The following is a 14,572-nucleotide window of genomic DNA, read 5'->3' as shown; positions in this document are numbered from 1 at the left end:
CCAATTTATGCTGGGCAGGGGAGGAGGGGCTGGTTTGATAAAAACTGCCAGGATATCACTGGAACACAGGACAAAAGGGCAACAGGATCTACATAACTCTGCCCAGAACAGCAAAAATGCTTTAATTCCTGTGGTCCAGGGCCAGGTGGGATGGGGCTGGTTTGATAAAAACTGCCAGGATATCACTGGAACACAGGACAAAAGGGCAACAGGATCTACATAACTCTGCCCAGAACAGCAAAAATGTTTCATTCCTGTGGTCCAGGGCCAGCAATTATTTGCTCCTGCTCTTAATGAAGCAGAGAGAGAGCATCAGGCACCTTTGGTTTGTTAACATTAAAGTCACTTTACTCAAAGCTGCCAATGGGTCTGTGTTTCTACTGGGCTGGGAAGATAAGCTCAAGATTAGAAATTTAATGTTCTGGGGGTTTTTTTTTCCTTCTTTTAATTTTAGTCTGCTATAGCTCAAGCATTGGTGGCTACCTAATTTCCTTGAGGACAGGGTGCTGGCCAAGGCAGGGTTATCCAGAGGAGAGTCTGGGATGAGAGTGGTGCATCAGGACTGTGAGAGACAATTGCTCACTTTGACAATTTAAAAAGGTTTATTAAACTTTAACAAAAGTACAACAAAAGGACTACATAAGGAGAAAGTTACAGTGCTACTATACATCACTAAAGCTTTTCTTGATATTCACACAATAGTCATCCCTTAATTGGGAGAGCAAATCATCTCACTGTCCATCTATAACAGGACTTGGGAGCATCCCAGGATCCCTGAGTCCTGATGGACAGGAGCAAGAGTGGGGGGCCAGGTCACCTCTGGCTGGGTGAAGCCTTTGGAAGCTGTGGGACTCAGTCTGGGCTGGAATCCCTCTGCAGTTGCCATTTCAGAGGGCAGCAGTGCAGAAGTGTTTTCATTTCCCCACCCCACAAACGCATCCATTTACATGCCTTACCTATCCTTCCCACCCAAAACCGTTTCCACTTATTTCCTTTACTCTGTTCAAATTGCTTTTACACCGTGTCTAATGCCCCACAGGTCCCTTCAATTCACAACTGCTGTTATTTAGTGAAATGTTTTCCCTAGGTCAACAGACTTTCATTTCAGGGTAGATAATCCTGGTATATCCCCTGCGGGAGGTCGGGCTCTGCTCTGCAGCTGAGAGACTCTTTGTCAGGGTAATAAACTGAAAGCAGGATTTAGAAGAAATTACCTAGAAATTGAGTCCTTTGCTGCAGTTTTTATTCCTCCTTTGAGTCTTGTTTTCCTAAGGGCTTTTCAGAAAGAGGGATCAAGAATATGTATTATCTTTGCAGCAAGGCAGCAGACAGATTAGTCTGGCAGGGAAGGGCACACATGCAAAGGCCACTACAAAGACAAAAAGAAAAAAAAAAGGCTCTACCCTTAAGTAAAGATGAAAAAAAGTTGTGTTTGGAGTTTATTGTCTTTCATATGAAAGCATGCTATTAAAAGCATTGTTGGTTTTTCTGGATTTTAATTCCTACATGGCTTTCCTGAGAAAATAAAGTTACCTAACATAGTCTCCTTAGCTAAATGTGATTAATTACACACAAGTGTGTTTTATATTTAAATACATTTTATGTGTGTAATGAATGTGATAAATATTAATTATATTAATATGCAAAATACTATTACCTTGCTTAGATTATGACACCAGTGGATCTGAATGTCTTTCCTAAGAGGCCCTTCTTGGATTGGTAGTACTGACCTCCAGTTTTCTTGGTGCTTTTTTGTTTCAAAGGCATTTTAAGCAATGGCAAAGTGCCTGATTTCCATCTTCCCCATTTACACTCTTTAAATTTTCCTGGTTTCTCTTTCCCCTCTACACCATTCTGGTACTCTCTGGTAATTTCTTACAGAGAGAGCAAACCCAATTCTTAGGCAAAATATAGCCACTCATCAGTGCCATTTCAGTTTGTAAAAATCTCCATGAATCAAGGAGATTTCCCTGGCAGTCAATACAGGAATGCTGAGGCCCTGCAAAAACCAACAACCTTTGGCACTTGCAGGTCTGGCTGCCTCCTGTGGTCTGAGCCCAGGACACAACATCCTTCTGAAAACCCCAGCACTGCAAAGCTTTTAAGGCCCTGCATTGTGGACACTAAGCAGAATTTATTAATGGATTAACAGAAGCATTTTTAGAAGCTCTGAGGGCCATCACAATTTTGTGTGTCAGAGGCACAGAGAAAGCACAGAGGTGAAGGGAACTCCTGGGTCACTGAAGTCGTGCCCTGCTGTGGCAGACAGCCAAATCCCATGAGCCCATACATAAATTTATCACATTGCAGCCCAGAGATGCTGGGAGAGGGGAAGAAGAGAAGAGGGAGGGTCTTGCTGCTTCTCTTGCATTTTGGAAAATGTTCCGAAACATCCTCAGTCTTCAAAACTAACTTCTAGCCTATGTGGTTTTCTGATTTTCTGAAGTAATTCACTTTTTTCCCTTATGTTTGGTGTGAAGGTGTAGAAAAAGTTCTTAGACTCTCAGGTCTTTCAGTGTTGTCCAGTAAGGACCAGAGAACCACAGAATCACAGAATGTTAAAGGGTTGGAGTGAACCTCAGAGATCATCTCATCCCAACCCCCTGCATGGGCAGGGACAGCTCCCACTGTCCCAGCTTGGCCAAGGCCCCATCTATCCTGGCCTTGAACACCTCCAGGGATGAGGAAACCTGTGCCAGGGCCTCACCATGATCACAGTAAAGGATTTCTTCCTAATATCGAAGATAAAATCTTTCTCTTTCAAAAGTTTGTACCCATTTCGCCTGTCGTGTCACTGCAGTTCCTGACAAAGAATTCTTCTCCAGCTTCCCTGTAGCCCCTGCAGATTCTGGAAGGTGCTCTGAGGTCTCCACACACCCTTCTTTTCTTCTGGCTGAACAGCCACAGCTTTCCCAGCCTGTCTTCAAAGGCGAGGTGCTCCAGTCCTCTTGTCAATGTTGTGTCCCTTCTCTGGACTTGTTCCAACAATCCCACATCCTTCTTACATTGGGGACACCAGACCTGGACACAGCATTGCAGGGGGGGTCTCAGCAGGGCAGGGCAGAGGTGGAGAATCAGAGTCAGCTCAGGGGAAGATCAGCAATGAGCCCTGTGAGTTCCTGCTGGAGCCTGGGAAGTGACTGGTACACCCACATCGACTGCTTCACCTTCCTCTAGTGGAAATTACCATTTTGGATAGGCCAAAACTTCTGAAGTAAGTTAATTCTGTGAAACACAGAGCTCAGCTTGATGACTTTCAGCCAAGCCATGCATCTCCCTCCCTTACTACCACACTTGTAATTATTTTTTCCTGCAGCAATTACCTAGAGCCTATGTGCAACTTAGATCAGTTTAATTCACCTCTGATGTCCCCTTCCTTGTCCCTGCCTTTGATCTACAAATTCTCCAACCATCTGATGCTGTTTTTTGGGGTCTCACCTCACCAGGGTGCCAATGTGTCACTCTGATACAGAGTGGCAAATGTGCTCTTGACATGCCATCATTAACACACACACACCAGCAATTTTTAATGCTAAATATAATTTCCCAGAAGTCAGGGAACACGAGCTGAAATAACAAATTTATGGTTCGTGCCCACTGCCTGATTTGTCTTCCTGTCAGCACCATCTGAAGATAATTCTCCATTTTGGTGAGAATTAATCTGTGAAGAGAAAGGGAGGAGGGGACCAGGGTGGGAGCCTGTTGACAGAGGAGCTGCCTCAGTGACAGCACAGGCAGTGATTTGTTGTTACCTGTTATCAAAATGAGAAAGTCAGTGCAAAGCAGGTGAAAGTCAAACATTGCAAGGTTGCTTGTGTGTTTCTCAGTCAAAGAGCCAAACTCTTCACCTCTGATATTTCCCCTGGGCTGTTTGGGTGCTGGTGCCCACTCTGAGCAGTGCCAAGGGGGGCCAAGATTTGTGTTTGGCCAGGGGTGAAGTGACTGGGCAGGAGAGGGGTTGCACTCTGCACTCTGCTAATTATGTAAAAGGAACATTGCCATCCACTAAATAAGGAGATTATGCAAGGAAGAGATTGCTACTGAAACAAGTTGAATCAAATCCCCCCAAAAAATAGCCAAGAAAACTGTGGCTGACTGGCCTGAGCACAGACATCTTGCTGCCCTTGGCTGGCTAAAGTGGGGAGGGGAGCAGCAAATTGGCTGGAACTTCTTTAAACTTTGGTGTAGTCCATTCCAGCCTTGTGCCAGCCCTACCACGAGCTCCACAAGCAGTGTCTGGAGCTGTGCTGGGATCACCTCCCTTCTTGCCAAGACATTGCCAAGGACCACCCCATGGCTTCCTCCCCAGCTCCCAGAGGGATTCCATGAGCAAAGAAAACACTCGTCAAAACCCAGAAGGACCTTGGCTTCATCTGGATCAACCCTCCAGGAGCTTCCCTGCTCTGTTTGGGAAGCTGGACTGGCAGAGAGGGTAACAGCAGCTTCCACCTTTCGTTCTGGATGTTCCCATTGAACACACTCCCCTGCATGGTTTTGATTTCCTCTGAGCATTGTGCAGCTCCTCCCTGCCCTGCTCCTGAGGAGGATGAATGCTCCTTGCTCCTTCTTTTGAGAAGAGCATCTCCCTGTGTTTCTCTGGAGGCCACCTGCAGAGCAGTGAAAACGAACTGCAGGGAAGTTTTACTGTTTTAATATTTTTTTAATGGAGCAATTTTTCCAATCCTACCTCCTGCAAAGCCAGTTGACTTAGTCATCCTGGGCTCCAGATGTGCAGGGCTCACTGGGAGACAGCAGCTGTCATACAAGTGCTGGAAAATGAATTATCCTCTACAGCAGCCTCTGACATCTTTGGTCCTCCCAAGGCCAGGAGTGAGTCCCTGGTCCTTGTCCTGAGATTTCCCCTTTGAGCAGTGCAGAGCTCCCAGGCCACAGCTGCTGCTGCAGCACAGGGTGAAGCCATGCTGAAGGCAGTGATAGAATTCCCACAGATCATGGGGCAGGAGTTTCATTTATCCCTGCTGTTTATCTTATGAGCCTTGTCCTTTTGCATATGCATATGCACACATCCAGATAGACACACACATGGCTTAAAATGGGATTCTTTTAATGCCCGTTGATTTTGTAACAAAAAAGGCTGACTCCAGATCAATAATCTTTGATTTTGGGGTTCCCAGATAGTTTTGCTGGGGTGTGGCATTCCCTGCCTTTCCCCTGAAATGCTGATACAGGAGTTATCACTAGTAGTTCTGATAACAAATTGCAGGCAGAAATTTTCTCTTTGCTCTCAGCCTGATAAATGAGGGAGAAACTGTTTCCCCATGAGCAGAAAATGAACAGCAGAAATGAATTTTTGCTTCACTGGGGCATGCAGAAAGCTCACGTCTTCACTTCCTTCACCTCAAATGTGGCTCTTAAGAAACGTGGTGCACATGGTGAGCAGGATGCCAGTGGCCATGGTGGGCACAAGACACACAGTTCCCTTGACTAAAAACACACAAGTAGGTGAAGTTTGGCCACAAAACACCTCCTGAGCCTCAGGCTCTGTGCACAGAGCATGCAGAGAGCTCTGGAGCAGCTGCCTGCAGGCAGCAGCCACGTGCACCAATGCCAGCAGCATCAATCCCAGGTGGTTGTCCTTGAGGTGACACGGGACAGGGGGTGTTCACGCTGCAGCCAAGGTGTGTCAACAGATAGTGTTACACGGTTCCATACCTCCCTTTTGGCTTATCATCAAAAAAGCAGCACTTGTTTTGTGCCTGACTGCTGGAGTCCCCAGAGGATAAATGCAGTCCCACAGCCAGGCAGGGAAAAGCCTTGCCCAGCCCTGGGAGGAAAAAGTAAAACATTTTCCTAAACGTTCCCCTGAAAGCCCAGGGGGTGGAGCAGCATCTCTGCCTCCTCTGGCCAGCTGTCCTAGGGGACACTAAGGTGTGACTTCAAGCTCAAGTGGAAGAGCTTGGAAATACTTCTTTCAGATGAGTTTTCTTTGGGGTAATGATTTCATGAAATAAATCAGGAGGGAACATGTCATCCTTGAATCACTGTGGAGCCCACCTGTGACATGACTCATGGCCTTGGTGACTTATTTAGGATGACTGAACCTCATGAGAGTCCTGTGATTAAGCAGCCACCAGCACTTGTGAAGTGCCTTGACTTGTCAGGGCCCCAAATATAGAAGGTTTTGGTCAGACTGGAGGAATGTTTTGATGAATAAAGATTTCCAGGGGAGCCCACATTTGCCAGCAGCAGGAAGAACAGTGATTTTTTTAAAGTGATGCTCCCGGCCCAAATTTGGCTAAGAAAGAAGATATAATCTAGAGACTTTGGGCATGAATGCTAATGCAAACGCCCTCACCATCTGCTTCACTTGCACAAACACACAAACACACTCGGTTTATAAAAACCCAATTCTCCCCTGTTGCTTTTTCAAGCCGCTCACCCCACTGCAACAGGAGCAGTGAAGTGGAGCTGTCCCAAACACCTGGATCCCATCCCAGGAGTGCTGTGGTGGGCACACAGTGCCTTCTTCTCTCCACAGAGAGAACTGTGAGGTGACACCACCTGTGTGCCCATCCCTGCCTGACCTCAGGCTCCCCATCCCAGCTTTGAGCCCTGGCCATCGAGGCTGATCCCAGGGGATCCAGCCCAGGCTCCAGGCATTCCTGCATGGCCAGGAGTCACGCTGGGATGGCTCAGCCCCCAGCCTTGCTCCAGCAGAGGGAAGGGCTGGGGCTGCCTCCTGCAGCCCACGCGCTGGGGAGGGAGATTGAGATGCGCTTCACACACGCTCCAGCGTGACTGCAGAGAGCAGTGTCCTTTAGCAAATGTAAATAATTGACACTTTACTCTGCTGGCAGCCAGCACCCCCGTCGGCAGCTGGGTTTGTCATTTTGCATCCCCTCAGTGGCTCTAATTTCAAATTTACTGTAACATATGCCCACAGAGCTGCTGGCCTTCCCCCAGCATCACGGATGCTTATTCCCTGCTGCCCTGTGCTGTGACGGGTGAGGAGTGAGTGACATCTCTGCCTCTGCCACGGATCTTCTCTTGGCCTCCTGTGGTGGCAGAACAGAGCCTTTTTGTTCCTTCCCCTCTGGTTTGGCTGTTTTATGATAAGATTATTATTTAGACTGGGCAGCTGGGGACCAGGGTATTTCCAGTACGTTTATTTTGCTGCATTGTCTCCCATTAGTGTAATGACAATTGCACGGCTAAAACTGACCAGATCCTGATGAAGATTTACCCCTCAGGTGAGTAATTTACAGAGATGAGATTTCCCCTCCCCCTTTCAGAGCCTTTGCTGCAGTCATTCTGTGGAGGGAAAAGTGGAAGTCCCTGCGCAGGAGGAGGAGTGACTTGGTTAGGAAATGGAAATCTGCATCAGGGATGGGTTATGGAGGGACAGGCAGAGTGGGAAGAGTGGAGCCTGGACTTCCCCCTCCAGCCTCACTCTGCCATGTCAAGGCATGGAACATCTGCTCACACCCAGAGATCCTTTTGCTGCGGCAGTGTTAAAACAAGACTGGCAGAAGAAGACTTTTTTCTTTTAAACCTCATTTGCTATATAAAATCTGCCTGAAAGACAAGCAGAACATTTATCAGACCTTTCCTTCTGACAAGTCACCATTTTAATGGAGGGTTTTGGGTGACCTGGGAGGGGAAGCCTGAGGAAGATGGGGGTTGTGTCCCCATGATGTTACATTGGTGGTGTTTCCACAGAGCTGCGCAGGACGGACACGGCCACCTGGGCAGCATTTCTGCCACTCTCTCCTTGAAGATGGTCACGCCCTGGGAGCTCTCTGTCCTCCAGCAGGCTCTGCTGGAGGAGTTATTTGCCCCTCTGACACTGGCCATAAATTTCAAGGCCAGAAGGAGTCATTACGGTCGGCCAGCCTGACCCCTGATACAACGCGGAGCGTGATTTGTGCGTCAAGCCCGGGACTTGCTTTGGAGATCTCATAAATCACTGGCAAAGGCAGTCAGTCCTGATATTAAAGGCTGCAAGCCACTGTGCCGTGTCCCTGGGCAGGCTATTGAAGTGGTTAATTATCCCAGTGGAGTAAATGGTCGCCTTTATCCCCAGTCTGAGCTGCCCTGCCTGTGCACAGCCGTGGCATGGTGCCATGCCTCCCCAACAGATCCACTGGGCACAGCTCTTCCCAGGGGCAGGGGCTGTCAGCCACGGTCACATCACCTCCTGAGTTTCCCTCTGACAAGCCAAACAAACCATGTTTCTTTAGCCTGATTAGCCATCTCGCTTCAGAGGGGCTGCTACGTGGATTTTTCCCCTCTTGTGTCAGGAGGTCGTGCAGGTCCAAGCCAAATGTAAGGTGGGAGAGGGGGTCAGGAGCCCACGCTCTCAGGTGGGTGCCCAAGCCCACCTAGAATCACCTGTGGGTTGAAGGCACTTCCCAAGGATGGAAGAAAAACCAGCCCTGTGTTTTACTTTCTGGCCCAGGCAGAGCAGAGACCGGTGTTTATCAAATCATGGCTGGGAGGGCAGGGAGTGAGTGTGAAAAGGATGAGAGACCCTCTGCCAGGTCACTCTTGCCCAATGCTTCATCAGCCAAGTGGCCCCAATCCTGTCAGGAGGGATGGGGTTCCTGCCCCAGGGTTTTCTGGAGTGTGTCCAAAGGGTCTGATGTACTCCAGGGTTTTCTGGAGTGTGTCCGGAGAAGGTCAAAGGAGCTGGGGAAGGGTCTGGAGCACAAGTCTGGTGAGGAGCAGCTGAGGGAGCTGGGGGTGTTCAGTCTGGAGAAAAGGAGATTCAAGGGGGACCTTCTCACTCTCCACAACTCCCTGAAAGGAGGTTTTGGGAAGGTGGGAGTAATCCTCTTCTCCAGGTAACAGCAAAAAAGCATGAAAAGAAACAGCCACAAGCTGCACTAGAGGAGGTTTAGTCCAGCATTAGGAAAAATTTCTTTACCAAAAAGATATTAAGAGCATTAAAAGCACAAAAACATTAAAAAGGGCTGCCCAGGGAAGGGGTGGAATCACCAGCCCTGGAAGTGTTCCAAACCAGTGTAGATGTGGCACTTAGGGACATGGTTTAGGGGTGACCTTGGCAGTGCTGGGTTAACTTGAACTTGATCATCTCAGGTCTTTTCCAACCTGTGGTGCGAGCAAGAGGCCCCAAGACCCAGATCCATCCCTCTGGACAGTCCAGGGCTTCACGCCTGCCCAGCCCAGCCAGAGGAGAGCCTGACCCATCTCCCAGTCCAGCCCAGCCCACGTGGGCAAGTCCTTGTGCCAGGGGAAGAGGAGGCAGCTCCCAGGGCAGGTGCTGCTTCCTAAAGCTGGGCTTGGCAAGGCTAGGGCTTGGAAATGTGGAGCTCACCCAGAGCCTCCCTAATTTCCTGAGCTGGGATCAAGGCTCTGATTTTCCTTTGTTTGGCTGAGGATGAACCACTGAAGGGAGTCTTACTTCAGGCTGCCAGCTTGGTCTGCAAGGAGCCAGAGGAGGCTGCCCTGCCCTGGGGAGGCAGGAGGTTGTTGTTAAAAATCCATTCATAAAATATACAATTAAAAAATAGTATAACCAAACTTAAAAAAGAAAGCAAACCTTAATTAGATAATATATTCAATTAATTTAACCTTACACCAGCATAGAGTGAACTTTTAAAATTAAGTATATATATACTAATTAGTATCATAATCCTTTTAATATTTGTACCTTATCTACTTCAGTGGATCCAACAAACAACAAACAAAACAATTTAAAAAGTGTTATTAGTTCAAACAGGAGGGGGAGATGTTGGAAGCCAGGGCACAGGGAATATTTCTCTGCCTCTCCTGAGAAATGCTGATCCCCCGGAGAACACTGCTTTTAACCTTTGTCCATGGAGAAAGCTTCCAAGACTTTGGGATGAATTGAAATCGAAGAGTGTGTGAAATAAATAGCAGTATGGTTTATCACAGGGTGAAAAACTTGGAGTTTTGGGTTTTTAGTATGGAAGAAGATAGAAGACAAGAGGAGGTGAACTTAAGTGGAGGATTCTCACAGGACCAGTGCTTTAAAAGCAATCCAGAGGCCAGAGCGAGCTGGCTGCTGGATTTTCAAACCCTCAAACCTTCCTCTCTTGAGGGAAAGAAACAATTTTCTCTAAAAGGGTCAGAGACAGTGGCATCTGTCTGCATCTTTTCACAGGAGGTCATTGCATCTTCCCAGCTGGCACAGGATGGAGTGCTGTGGGTACTTTGATGTCCAAATCTGATCCTTTGGCACCTGCATTTCAGGTTTCATGCTAGACAGAGGGTCTGTGAAGTTCTCCTGCTCATTTTTCCTATATTCCAGCCTGACCTGACCTCTGCAGGAGTCAAAATGATTTCTGGGGTGGGTACATCTTACAGCACTGGGCTGTCTTCTCATCAAGCACCCCTCAAGGCATGAGACTTGGTAGGAAAAGGGAAGGATCAGTGAGGAATTTAAGCAGGTGCACGTGCTCCCATGCCACCAATCTGCTGCTAACTCCAGAGTACTTGAGGTGGGAGAGAAATACAGGCCCCAGACAGCAGGTGATCATCTCTTGCCCATTAATTTCTGCAATTATTCTCCAATTACTCTTTTCTTTCTGATGGTTCTGTTGTCACTGTCAGAACAAAAATAAAAACCACATGTGTGTGAAAGGACAGATAAAGCTCTCTGAGAGCCAGTCTGCAGCACAGAAGTCAAACTGCTATTTTGAGAGCAATCACAAGCACCAGAATTTCCCCTCTGCAAGTCCCAATGTCCCCTCATGCTGGTCTTCCTGATCTCCTGGACAGGTCAGAAGACCATCAGAAGACCCTTAGGAAGGTGAAGTGCAGGAGGGAACAGAGGGAGCTGTGCTAACAGAGCAGTGAATGTGAAGGGCAGTGTCCTCCTTGGCCTGAGCCACCCTCCAGACACTGTCACAGGTGAGGCTGAAGGATGCTGTGTTCCCTCCTGGTGGAGACACCTGCCAGAGGTGTCACCAACACCCTCTAGGGATGTCATTCCCTGTGCTGTGGGCACCCTGTGCCTCCACACAAACCTCTTTATGATCCTCTTGGCACACCAACCCTCTTTTCGGGTGGCTATTTTACTTTTCTGGACACATTCCCTCTTCTGTCATGCTAGATACACCAATGGCATAAAACACACAAATTTCTCTAACAGGTTTTCCATTTTCTTTACTGGAATTTATATTTTTAAAGAGTGACTCCTTCAAGAACTGGGATCAGAGAATCCATGAACATGGTTCTGAAAAGTTCTTTTTTCCAGCCCTGTTAATCTACTGAGCCAATGCAGCAATCAAGGACAGAGTTTAACACAGCCTCAGAAAATGCCCTTGTTGTTCTCTGATTTACCTTGAGCCCAGCATGTCCCAAAAGCCCAACCCTGAGCATAGCAAAGATGCACCAAGGCTCTTGAGATGCTCCCCTTGCTATGGATCTGCCTGGACCCTGCAGCCAGCACTGATCCTGAGAGGTCACCACCCTGCTGGCCTTTGCCTTGGCCCTCCAAACACATGCACATGCAATGATGGCTGGACACCGTCCCTCTGGTTATGAATTTTGGTCATTTTGATTAAAAAGGGTGTGATAGAAACATGTATGGTTCTGCAGAAGAAGCTGGTGTCTAGGTAAATTCTTATTATGGCTTCATTTGTTGCCAGCATCTGTAAGTAATGAGTTGGATGAAAAGGACAGGCTGGTTTGGGGCTTTCCAGCCCTTTCCAGGGGTCCCTTCAAGCCTGTGGGACAGCTGGCACAGCTTAAGAGCTGTGTCTGTCCTGATATTGCCTCTTTAGGAGCACAGCAGAAATGGGCATTGTCCTTCAAAGGAGGCACTTGGATGCAGGGGCTTTGTCTGCCTTGGTTTCCTTCACTTGCCTTGCCCTGGGGACTCTAAATTCAGGTCATGAGTGGGGCTTTCCAAAGGCAAGTCTGAAATAAGCCATATCTTGTTTATTTATCCCAAAGCGGTGCCCATGATTCATGTGCAGATTTCATACCACTGTCCAGCTGGATACCCCTGTTCTGCTGATTTCTGCAGCTCTGCTTGCAGAGAACAAGTTTAAAATCATGGGACTGGACAGGATCTGCTGGGTTGTTGTGTCTGATCTTCCTCTGTCACCCACGTTATGCAACTGCTTTCATAGGCTTGCAAAGCTGCAGCTTAAAGTTAGGCAGAGCTTTGCTCCCAGGGTTCCTTCAGGAAAGCCTTTGCAGAATTTCATTTCTCCAGCAGTCATTAATGCTGTCATTCCTTGTCTAAATAGAGGCATTTGCTCAGGGGCCAGCATTACCCTCCAGCTTAAATCACTCATCTCTCTTTTCAGTGGACATGCTGGAAAGAGAAAAGTGTTTATGGAGAGTGGCCACAACCCCACAGAGCCCCTCAAGCTGCAGGGAGCTGCCAGGGTCCATCTCAGGGCGCGGGGCCAAGGCTTGAGCTGGCACGAGGAGATGTCCCCAGCAGCTCAGGCACAGTCCCAAGGTCTCAGTGAGCCCTCACTGCTCTCTCCAGGCCCTTCTGGAAACGCTGATTCCCTTTGCATCCTCCTTCCCCCGTGGCTCACAGCCATCTCATGCCTGAGTGATCTATCTCTGCTCCTTTGTGGATAAGCTGCCAGCATGGAGCAGAAATTCCTGTTCGTGGCGTCCAAGCACACGGCGGTGCATTTTTTACTGCTAAATTACATCCCATTTGTCTCAGTCTCACCCTTAAGGGCACCCAGCTCCTCCTGCACAATATTCCAGCCCTTATCAGCACCAGCAGTGACTCCCAGCTCCACGTCATTCCTGCCTTCTCTGCTAGGGTCATTTAAAGAAAATAAGGATTAAGATAGCATCCAAGACAGCTCCTCGACAAATTCCACCAGGAGCTCACTGCCAAATTTCAATTCCCCTTTCAGCATGGCCTGTTTTCTATCCATTGGCTGGTTCTTGACCCAGACTAAATCTCTTTCAGGGCACCTCATCTTAATGAGCACATTCCTGCTTGGCAACAGGGAATCAGGCACACCTGGTCTCCCCTGTGTCCTGACTCCAGCAAGTCATGCACAGGCGAGCTCACCAACCCATCCCTTCCTTTGCTCCATTTCTCCTGTTTCTCCATCCTCCCTGCAGAGCTGCTCCCAACTGCAGGAGCAATGGGGGGGATGGTTGGGAGGGACGGAGATGAGAGATCTCTGCAGGCAGGTTTTGGAACTTGGGGGTTATTGCAAAGGGCCTGGGTGCAGGGGCCCTGCTGGGAGCTGCCAGCCACAGCTCGGAGCAGGCCCCAGAGAGGGACACAGAGGTAAAGAGAGTGGTAAAGAGAAAGAAGGCAAGTGCATGGTAAACAGGATGAGAGAGTGAGGAAGAGTAAAAGAGAGCGAAGTTCCCATTGCAATACCATAAATCTTCTTCTGTGCTGAATATTCTAATTCTCACTAACCAATCTAATACAAGATACAAATCCTATAGCATTTACATACAGCCTATAAGAATCATTACATTACCATACTGTGTTACATTTTAAAAACTACTCTTTGGGCCCCTTCTGCCAAGCTAGAAGGGTCTGCTCTGACCCTTGGGCCTGTCTGCAAGCAGAGGGTATTGTTCCATCCAAAGGGGATTACCTTCAGCCAGCCATACCATTGTTTTCCAGTTGTTCAGTAACTAAGGTATCTCAAAGCTTGCTTTCATTTCAATCTTGCTTACAGTTTCCATATTCTCAAAATCTTTTGCCAGGCAATCATATTTACAAGGCTTTCCTGCTTCATCTTCCCCAACACCCAACACCTCTCTCTGGCAGAGGACATGGGTGCATGGCTACTCCCACTGCATTCCCCAACCCCTTTGCCTTCCCTGCTCACAGCTACAAGATCAGCTCTTCTCCCTTCCTTTCCACAGTCCCTGGCTCGGTGGCTTCATCAGCAGCTGTCAGCCTTGCAGTTACAAATGATGGTCCTTCCTGCACACCAGGTTGGAGATATCCTTGTCCCCTACACCTGATGTTCTCTTTATCTCATAATCCCAGGCACTTGCTCCCATTTCCCTTTGCCCCCTGCTGTTGCCAGTAGCTGCTGCTGACAAAAAGTGCCTGCTGGGGTGACAAAGTATTTCTTTCATGCTGGGCTGATGCACAGAGTACCAGAGCTAAGCCACATATTTCTGTGCATTTCTTCCTGCCAGGTTCTTCTTTTCTTTACTGCCCTCCCTTTTGCTCTCTGTTGGTCCCCTCTGCATTTTTAATATTACCACTGTTAAAGTTTTATAAGCTCAGGCTGGCATTTTTATGGGTGTAATATTCTTACAGTTCAGGATGTTTTTGAAATATTATATTTGTTTTTTCCCAGCACTCAAAACTCCTTCAGTTGGCACAACAGAGGTGATTTTAAAACTTTAAGCAGTGTTAAAAATCTGCCTTTTTTCTCCTCCCTGCTTTGGAGCTCTGAAACTCTTTTATGGCAGAGTGTGGTTGTGTACCTGAGTGCAAAGAAGGCAGGGAAACAGAAAAGCAATAGGTAATTAATATTGCTGGGAAATGAACTCTGTGCCATCCATTTAATCTGTTTTGGCCCTCCTGAGCATCTTTGGGAGTTGCTCAGAGTCAGCTGCTCTCTCTGGTTATGCTGAGAGACCAGTTTTTTCAAGCTCTGAG

Source organism: Onychostruthus taczanowskii, unplaced genomic scaffold (assembly GCF_017590055.1).
Source record: "Onychostruthus taczanowskii isolate IOZ18803 unplaced genomic scaffold, ASM1759005v1 scaffold17, whole genome shotgun sequence".
Lineage (NCBI taxonomy): Eukaryota > Metazoa > Chordata > Aves > Passeriformes > Passeridae > Onychostruthus > Onychostruthus taczanowskii.
Note: the sequence above shows the minus strand (reverse complement) of the source record.